We start from the raw sequence: 10,453 nt of genomic DNA on the forward strand, positions 1-10,453 counted from the left end.
AAAAAGAAAGTGAAGAAGAAGAAGAAGAAAAAGAAAGTGAAGAAGAAGAAGAAGAAGAAAAAGAAAGTGAAGAAGAAGAAGAAGAAGTAAAAGAATGTGAAGAAGCAGGAAGAGAAGTCAGAGGAATAGGAGCAGAGGAGAAAGCGAAGAAGATGGAGGAGGAGGAAAAGGAAGAAGAAAGAAGTAAGAGGGGGAAGAAAAGGAGAAGACAAAAGAAAATGAAGACAAGGAGAAGAAAAATGAAGGAGATGGTGATAAGGATGATGATAATGATGTTAATATTGATGATGCTGACGATGACGATGACAGCGAAACAATGATGATGATGATGGTGACGATGATGAGTAAAAAGAAGGATGTGGTGATGGTAAAGATATAAAAATGCAATGAGCAAAATAATATAAAGTATAATCAGAATAAAGATTACAGATTACAGTTGTGATTATGATAATGAGCTTGAGACGATAATAGTGATGATCACTATGATGTTTATCAGTTTATCATCCTGATCATCAATATCATCATTTTTGTCGTCAGCAGCAGCAGAAATATAATAATCTTAATCGTTATATACTAAAAGAGGTGACGATAATTATTTTGAGAAAATTCAGAATTTAAATAAAAAACGGGTAATTTTTTAAAATTTCATCATTTGTTATTATTATGACTATTATTAGTATTATTATTATTATTATTATTATTATTGCTTTTGCTGTTCTGGCTGTGGTTGTATGTTGAACCTGGGGAAGTCACACGTACTGTTAAAAAAATTTTTTAATGCAATAATCAAAATCAATCTGTGTTTTATTGCATATCATGCTTTTCAAATTATGTATTTACTTTCATGAAAAGTTGCGTCAAACTTCGTAATAATTGTGGTGGTGATCATAATCATCGTTATTATTACTATTATTATTATCATTATTATTATTAATATTATATGTTTAACTTTGGGCTTTGTATTTGTACAAGTTGGTACCAAGTCTCCCCCAGAGACTTCAAGAGACAACAAGTTAGAAGCACATGTTGGTGCTATGCCTAGGGTGTCATATATTTGGTTTTGTTCAAGAGAATGTTTAAGAAAACATAAGACAATTATGAGATTGTTTTAAAATTTGAGATTATATAGACAGTATTTTACGTAGGATATGGACAGTTCCATGAGCACTATCTTTGAATTTCTGCTATTTTGGGATTACCTGGTATCTGAGCTAGGTAGCAATCAGTCCCTTTTGCTATCATTCCTAGGACACCTATGTCAGCAGGTATTGTTTTAGTCTTGAGGTTCCACATTTTGCCAATTTCTATTTCAAGATTTTTGGTAGATCTTGACAGATACACTTGTAAATAATTATTATTATCATTATCATTATTGTTGTTGTTGTTGTTGCTATTTACTTTTAATCTGCATGTTTGCTACAAGCACTTGCAAAGATACATCAAGCGCCTTAGGGCAAGTGAAGGGTAAGAGATATTACAGTGTGACTGAATGCTTGGGGATGGGAAGTGGCAGCGGCAGTAGCGAAATATCTTCATGTAATACAACACAGACATTTAAATTGGTAGAGTTTTTCTAAGGATGCGGGCAGTATTTGTCAGCACAATCTTTTGGCTTTCTCTGAGACATGGTTTTCCTGGGATGTTGTTTAGATGTTTCTAACAACCCTTTTTATCATACCTAGGGCACCTACAATAACAGGAATAGTTCCTGCTTTAAAATGCCACAACTTTTGTATTTCAATTTCTAGGCTATTATGTTTACAAAGCTTGTCAAATTCTTTTACAGTTATAATTTTATCAGTAGAAACACGTACATCTATTAGTCTACAAGTATTTTCTTCCCTGTATCTAATAATTATGTCTGGTTGATTATCATTATTATCATGAGTTTTTCTGCTTTCATTTTTGCTTCCATTTCTTTCCAAGTGTCTTCCCAAATCCTAGGGCAAAGAAACTCACAGTATACATTGATAGGCCATTACACTAAACACACCAAATAAAATGATAATTCTACTACTACTACTACTACTACCACCACCACCATCGCCACCACCACCACCACAACTACTACTACTACCACCACCACCACCACTACTACTACTGCTACTACTATCATTATATATGAAGGCTGCAAGCTGGTAGGAGTTTTAGCATGCCATGGAAAAAACTTTGTGGTAATTCTTCTATCTTTACAAATTCTGCTGATGGTGACTTTGCCTTTCATCTTTTCAGGGTCGATAAAATAAGTACCAATCAAGCACTGGGGTCAATGTCTATCTCTGCATTCCCAGTTTACACACGCAAATTTACAGGTAAAATATGTAGGTAAAAAAATAATTAAATAAATAAATTCATGAATGGATGTTGTTTTCACAGCGATAATGTTCTTCTCTGTACATGAGTCGTTCCAGTTAACGCGATTTTTTGCACTTCCTGTAGGGATGGTAGGCCTGGTATCATTTTCAAATAGGTTTCAGTACCTTTTTTTTATCATTCCTAGAGATCCTACAATCACTGGTACGGTAGTCGCCTTGAGATGCCATATTTTTTCAATTTCTATTAGCAAGTCTGTATATTTACTGATCTTGTCAAATTCTTTTGCTGCTATTATTATTATTATTATTATTATTATTATTGTTATTATTATTATTATTATTATTATTATTACGTAGCATGTAGTTCTTTTAAGGGTTGTCATTAAGGAAAACTTTCAATGTAAATTAGGCATTCATTAATTTCAAATTGCCTATTGAAGGCAATTATTGCATAAAACATTAAACTTAAGCTTGAAATAATATTTTCTGTTCATTATTCAAACTTTAATTTAGTCTTTAATTGATATATATATTCAACATAAGAGATGTGTTTCATTCTCATGTATTACCTTGTATTTTCAATTCCAGTTTCGTTATAACAATTATCTCATGTTTTTCACAGTTGTTGATCTGTTTATAGCTAATCACTCAACTATGAAGTATATGCAGAATCTGTTAGTTACTGCACTCGTTGTTGCTGCTGTTTAGCCTCAAGTAAGCTCTGATTGAGTAGATCTATAATAAAAGAGGTTCTGTCCATGACCATCCTGGTAACGTTTTATTCATTTTGTTTTTTGTTTTTGTATATAGGTGCAGGCATGGTTCTGGGTTCAGTCCCACTGCATGGCACATTGGACAACTGTCTTCTAAAATAGCCTTGGGCTAATCAAAGCCTTGTGAGTAGATTTGGCAGACAGAAAATGAAAGATGGTTATCGTATATATACATATATATATATATATATATACATAGGAGTGAGGTCGGAATTCTTCCACAACGTCTCCCCTTTTAAGAATTAGCCTCCCCTAACTTCTCCCCTTTTGAGAATTAGACTCTGCTCAGTTTTAATATCTCTTATGCTTAGGGAATTTCATTTCTTGTGATTGTTTTTCCGTGAATCTTTTTTTAAGTTGGTTAATATATCTGTTATGTTCGACATTTTTCCTTTTACCAGGAATAACATTCTTCCAATTTGTTCAATAATTACACCATCCTCCCACCTTTCTATACCATATATAGGTTTAAAATAAAAACTTTGTCGCCTAACAGGAACAATTTTGAAGTATTTTTGTTGTTCGTTTTTTTTTTCCATTTCATTTGGTATCAACTTATGAAAAACGGATTTTACCTTTCAAGCAAACATCATTTCTGCGGGTAACATTCCCGACAGTGTATTCGGATTACGTGTTACTCTGTACACTCTTAGAAATTGCTGAGGTGCAAGCTCGTCCATTACTTCATTCTTCACATTTTTCAACACCCTCTTGAAAGTGTCAACGAAGCACTCTGCTTGTCTATTCGACCTATTTGACCGCTTGTCTATCAAACATATTCTGAACTCTTCTGAAGTAAATCGAGTTCTATTGTCAGACACAATGGTATCAGGAATACCATATCTGGCAAACAATTCGTGTAAAAAAACTTACTGTAACCGCAGATGTCAGCTTTTTACACTTATGCACTTCAGGACACTTTGAAAAACTGTCAACCACAACAAGGTGATATGAACCCTTAAGTGGACGTGCGTAATAAAAATGCAGTCTCGCCCATGGAACATCTGTTTTTGGCCACGGTTGCCATTTAGTGGTAGGTTCTTTTGCAGCTAAGGCATAACCTCTGCATGCTTTAACTAGTTCTTCAGTGTCACTGTCTAACGATTTCATTCTCGAAATCTCTGGGTGACTAATGTGAAATTTCTTTAGAAATTGCTTCTGTATTGTGACTGGCACTACGACTCCTTGTGCGTACATCTAGACAGAATCACACATTGAAGACAGGTTCGAATTTGTGTTGTGTTCAGAAAAACATATTTTTATCTCTTTTAGTCCATAGAATCTCTTTCATTTTTTCTAATGAATTTATCGTTCTCCGATTTTAATTTTATGTCTTATAATGTGACTAGCAATTCACGTATGACATTACACAAAACATTTTAATTTTCATTTTCTGCTCGCAACGCAGCAATCATAATATCTTCAAACAGCACAGCATTTTTTTAAATCAGTCTTGATAAACAATCAGCGTGTCCTAATATCTTAGATGGTATACACTCCATCTTATTTCTTCGACCCATACATATATTACAATGGACGATGATCAGTCAGTAGTCCAAAGCTTCTATCGTGTAAAAATCTATGAATTTTTTTTACAGCAAAAATAATTGCTAGAACCTTTTTTTCGCTTTGGCTGTAATGTTTTCTGTTGATATCAGAGAACATGAGGTATGAACCACTGCCTTCATGTTGCCATCTTTATATTTATGCAGCATTACTGCTCCTATACCGTACACAGAGGTATCTGAAGCCAATGCAATATCCACCGCAGGATCGAAGTGTACTAACGACAAATCAGGTGTTAGTATTGCTTTGATTTCGTCGAACACCTGACAATTTTCAGAGCAATTCCACTTTACCACTTTTTTTTTTTTTTAGAAGATTGTTTAGTGGATACCTTACCTTATGTATATTTTGAAAATAATTTTGGTAATAATTTGCCAGTCGCCAAAAAGCTTGTACGGTTGCTATATTTGTCGGATGGAACATATTTTTAATTGCGCCTGCCCTCGACGGATCTGGTCGACATCCATTTCTGTCAATTATTTGTCCTAAATATTTTATTTTCGTTAAGAAAAATTCACACTTTTCTTCGCTCAAAGTAAAACCGAAATCCCTAATTTTTCCGAACACATATTTTATGTGCTGTACGTGTTGCTCCCGGGATTCACTTTTTATGAGTATATTATCCAGATGTGGAATTGCGAATTCATAGTCCGCTAACATTGCATCCATAATCTGTTAAAAAAATCGCCGGTGCGACTTTTAAGCCAAATGGTAACCTATTGTATTCATACAGTCCTTTATGTATGTTAATTATTAGGTATTTAAAATATTCATCGTCTACTTTAATATGTAGGTACACGTCAGAGAAATCCAATTTAGAAAATATCTTGCCACTGTTTAATTTCGCAAATATGTCCTCCGGAGTAGATAGCGAGCAGTGGAGCGTTTAAAGACATTCGTTTAAATCAGTTGAAAACTCAGCACACACTCTGATTTTATTATTCGTTTTCTCAGCGTACAAAGTTGGTGATGCCCATTGACTATTCCACTTTTTGGATAACTCCAATTTTTTTAGTTATGCCTTAGCTGCAAAATCACCTACCACTAAATGCCAACCGTAGCCAAAAACAGATGTTCCATGGGCGAGACTGCATGTTGATTACGCACGTCCATTTATTCTAGTCGGTATGGCGTTTTCTTTTATTTGAAACATTGCCTTCGTTCTGGTGCACAGACCTATTTCATCAGACGGAACTTCAGGAAAAATTAAACATTAAAAAAAAAATTCGTCTGACGACTTATTTGCACTGGAAAAGATTATGGGGGATTTATGACGACTTATTTGCACTGGAACAGATTTATGGGGAGATCCCATAATTTAAATAATTCCAGCCAGTCTGAATTTGTTGTCTTATTCAATAAAAAAGACTGGCTTTTAAGGTTTTTCCACGAAATGTAACGTCACTTAACATTTCGCCTTTAAAATATTATTTTTTTCCTGAAACACTACGTGCAATCTTCGATGTTTCTTTTAATCTAAGTCTCCCGATTTTTTCCTTGTATCAGTGTTAATTATCGATATATCACTGCCCGTATCTAATTGAAACTTAACATTTATGCTATTAATTTTTACATACACTAGTTTCTTTTGAGGCTCGTTCTTATTTCTTGTCACTGAGAAGCTGTTTACGTGATTTTTTTCTGTTGACCCGTTTTTTTTTGGTTTTGGTTTACAGTGTGATTTTTAATGGCTTATCTTATCACACTTGAAGCATTATATATTTTTAAGCGGACAGTTATTTTTAAAATGTAGACCACTGCACCCATAACATGGATTTGGTCTTGACATGTTTTCCATATCCATAACTGGTCGACACACATGAATATGAGAGCAATCTTTTTCTTCAATTTTATCTGTGTCACACCTTAGATTTACAATGCTCTGGCATTCTTCTGCTACAGCCTGCTGAGTTAATTTTTTGTCCTGTTTTGATTTTGTAAATATCCGGGAACATATACCTACAATTTTGGTTGCAGTTAGCCCTTGAACTAAAGTTAGACATTTCAACATGCCCGGGATTAAGTCGTTTAATTTGAATTTTTCACACTCTCTGTTAACAACCCTCGCATAGGTGACGAGATCTTCATAATCGTTTTTGACCAAATTTAAACATTGCCAGCGAGTATTGAACAGGGAACTTCTTTCACTGAAAATTTTCGATAAAAAATTAATTACTTCATCGAAACAAATCTTACTTGGTTTCTTCGGTAGAATATAGTTACAGTATTTTTCATGTTCGGCAGAGGATAACTTTCTTAAAAGTAGTCGTACATTTGTCTCATCAGAAAATTTTTACATTCTTCTTTGAAGATTTCCTTGTATCATCGAAAATATGGACTTTCGAGTGAGATCGTTGCCAGTGCCCCTGGACTGGCTCTTGTGCGGGTGGCACATAAAATACACCATTTGAGCGTGGCCATTGCCAGTACCGCCTGACTGACCTTCGTGCCGGTGGCACGTAAAAGCACCCACTACACTCTCACAGTGGTTGGCGTTAGGAAGGGCATCCAGCAGTAGAAACTCTGCCAAATCAGATTGGAGCCTGGTGAAGCCATCCAGTTTCACCAGTCCTCAGTCAAATCGACGAACTACGATTACAGTTAGATGAGGTTAAGCACTCTCTGCTAACGGCTCACAGTGAACCGCTTACGTCAACTGCTGACAGTTCTTCATTTTATAACAATGTGTCAGTTCACTTGGTGGGGATGGTCGGAATCCTTCCACAACACATACATACATACACACACATAGACACAGTCACACAAACATATACATACATACATTCATGCATACAGACAGACAGAAGCCTGAGGTCAAAGAAATAAGAACCCACAGTATGGTAGAAGCCATAGTCACTCATAATAAGAAGAAGTCCTGCTGGAATGTCCCAGTGTAACACGCAATAAAATGTAAACATAATAATTAATGAATTAGGCATACCATTGTGTCGACTCTCTTCTAATTTCACATTTTCACCTCTGAGTATGGTCGGATGCATCTGTTTTATTTTATAGATCGTGTTTAGCTTAGTGTCAACTAATGTCTAATTTCTCATCCACAGCTCAGAGTATAGCTGGGTGTATCTATTTTTGTTCATACTGATTAAAGCTGGTTATATAATACACGACTCAACAGAACTGGATTAATTTACTGGGTGTTAATAATCAAGTACGTTTCTTCTTTCTAATTAAAATTCTGTTTGAATATAAAAATATATGAGTTAATTGAAATAGTTCGAGTGTACCAGGGGCAAGAATTTAGATAAAATATTTAAGGGCTGATATATAGATATTGTTGTATACAATAAAATCCCAATTAATTGAAAATTTCTTTCTTACTTTTGAGAAACAATAAACAGAAAATGGTGATGATTGTTAGCAATATTCACATATGATCAGGGGAGATAATTTGAAGAGACTGAGAATTGATTTCATAAAATTTAATTTACACGCTTTGGGTGAAAGTTTTTCTTTCAAAGAAATGTTTCTGACATTGCCATATTGAATAAAGTGCTACTCCTTTATTGTTTCTGCTGTTTTTGTTGACTCTTGTTGTTGTTGAGTTTATTCAATTTGTTCAATATGAAATAGACTTATGATACGAAGGTCACTGATGAAATATTCTCTGGAGTGTGTAATCTCAAAAATCCAAATGCCAAATATTCATTCATATATAAGACATGTTCAAGGTTCCAATGTGTAATTTTGTAGATATGCTTCATAGAATCAAAAGGAATTGAGTTTTTATGGTCTTGGACAATCAGCTCATATGTAGTGACCTCAAATTAACTGCAAGATTACTCACATATTCCTTGAGATTGTATGTACTCTAGTTGACATAGTCTTCAGAAACAATTGCCAAATCTGATTGAAATGTTGCCAAGATATAAAAGTGTAAAACGGATTTCTTTTCAAACTTAAAAAACTGAAATTTGTTGACATTCACAAAACATGTCAATTCCAAATTTTGGCACAAGGCCAATAATTTCGGGAGAATTGACCCCAGTACCCAGCTAGTACTTATTTTAGTGACTTTGAAATGATAAATGGCAAAGTTGACTGCAGTGAAATTTGTAGAGATCGCTGAAATACCACTAAGCATTTTGCTGGAGTATTCTAAGGATTCTGTCACCTCACTGCCTTACATTCACCAAACATATCAACTATCCTAAAGCCTTTTAATGAATATATCCTCTTTCGTTTTTGGCTCAAGTGCAGGATTCCAAGTTTTTGAGATAATAGAGGATTAGATATTTTGTCCAAACTTTTCATCAACACAGTACGCTAAAGTTTGAGTCCAATGGTGGTGGTATGCAGTCAACTAACCTTCCAGAGATTGCATTCAAATCTGCAAGCAATCATACCCTGTTGCCCTAAAAGCTCTCTAAATTTTCTCCATCCTTATTGTAGCTATCACACTTTCCATGCACACTCGCCCACTACTAATTTGGTCTCCTAGTTAGCATAAATTATTTACTACCTCTAATGAGCTACTAGGGAATTTGAGAGAATCAATTTTCCAAGTCTCTAAAATCAACAGTCAGTACTCAGAGAGATTTGAAAATTACACTCAAGGTAAGAGTTCAGCTGTAAGAAAGATTTTTGTAAATTAAGCATGGAAGCAGAGAAGGCTAACAAACAATAATATATGCAAGGAATATCTTCACATATGCAAGGAAAGTTGCATATTCAAGGAAAGGATGTAATCAAGTCTTATCTTAACGGTTGTTTCAGATGAATGCTAATTGATACCATAATCATATATATTATGCAATACAGTTCTGTAATATCGTAGGTGCCTGGAATGGTTTGAATTTTGAGACACCAGTGGGACAAAGTAATGTTATCCTCATCAGGAGACACTACCAATAATGTCTCTCAAAATTGGTGCCAGTTCATTCACCTGTAATATTACTGGACATCATTACATTATTTACATGTTTGTAGCACCGGTCATCGATCTGTGACAGCTTTAGAAATAATACTTGATTACATATTTTGATCATATTTGCAACTTACAATATGAATATATTTCTTATATCTACGTTTGTTTGCTAATATAGCTGCTTATATGTACACACACACACACACACACACACTTGTATATGAATATGCATATATATATATATATATATATACACACAAATATATAGTAAAGATTTGCAATGGCTGGACGTGTTTGACGTCTATTTTCAACATATAGGTATGGTAACTTCCGTGCCCTTAAGTATATACCTCTATATATGTATTTTACCTAAAGGGTTATTTTTATATATGCTGGCCATTGATAAAATTCATTAATATTAATGATTTTAAAATAAAACACAAACAATAAACATTGCAACTTTTCTTGTGAATATATTTCTTGCATATAAGTTAATTTTAATGATTTTATCCTTTAATTATGTTTAAATGTATCTCATTCACTTCGACTCAGTTTATTCACTTCTGTACTATTCTGACCAAATACACACGTGTTCAGGTGGACTAACAAAATTCGATGCGTATATATTTTTTAATATGTATATGTACTCGCATTTTGAGTGTGCTTTTCTGTGGATGTTTTTAAGTAATTTCATTTATTTTGCTCAGTATGCTTTGCTGATGAAGGAAAAGTTATTTAACTAATCTAGAAATTGATCAACCCAAAACTATCTGAATTATTTTTGAATTTTCAATCAGTCCACATTCCCACTTTCTTCCTGTGTATGTATAATGAAGATTTGTCGTGGCTGGACGTATTTGACATCTATATTCAACATATAGACATGGTAGCTTCTGTGTCCTTAAGTATAATTA

Source organism: Octopus bimaculoides, chromosome 4, assembly GCF_001194135.2.
Source record: "Octopus bimaculoides isolate UCB-OBI-ISO-001 chromosome 4, ASM119413v2, whole genome shotgun sequence".
In the NCBI taxonomy this organism is placed as follows: Eukaryota; Metazoa; Mollusca; class Cephalopoda; order Octopoda; family Octopodidae; genus Octopus; species Octopus bimaculoides.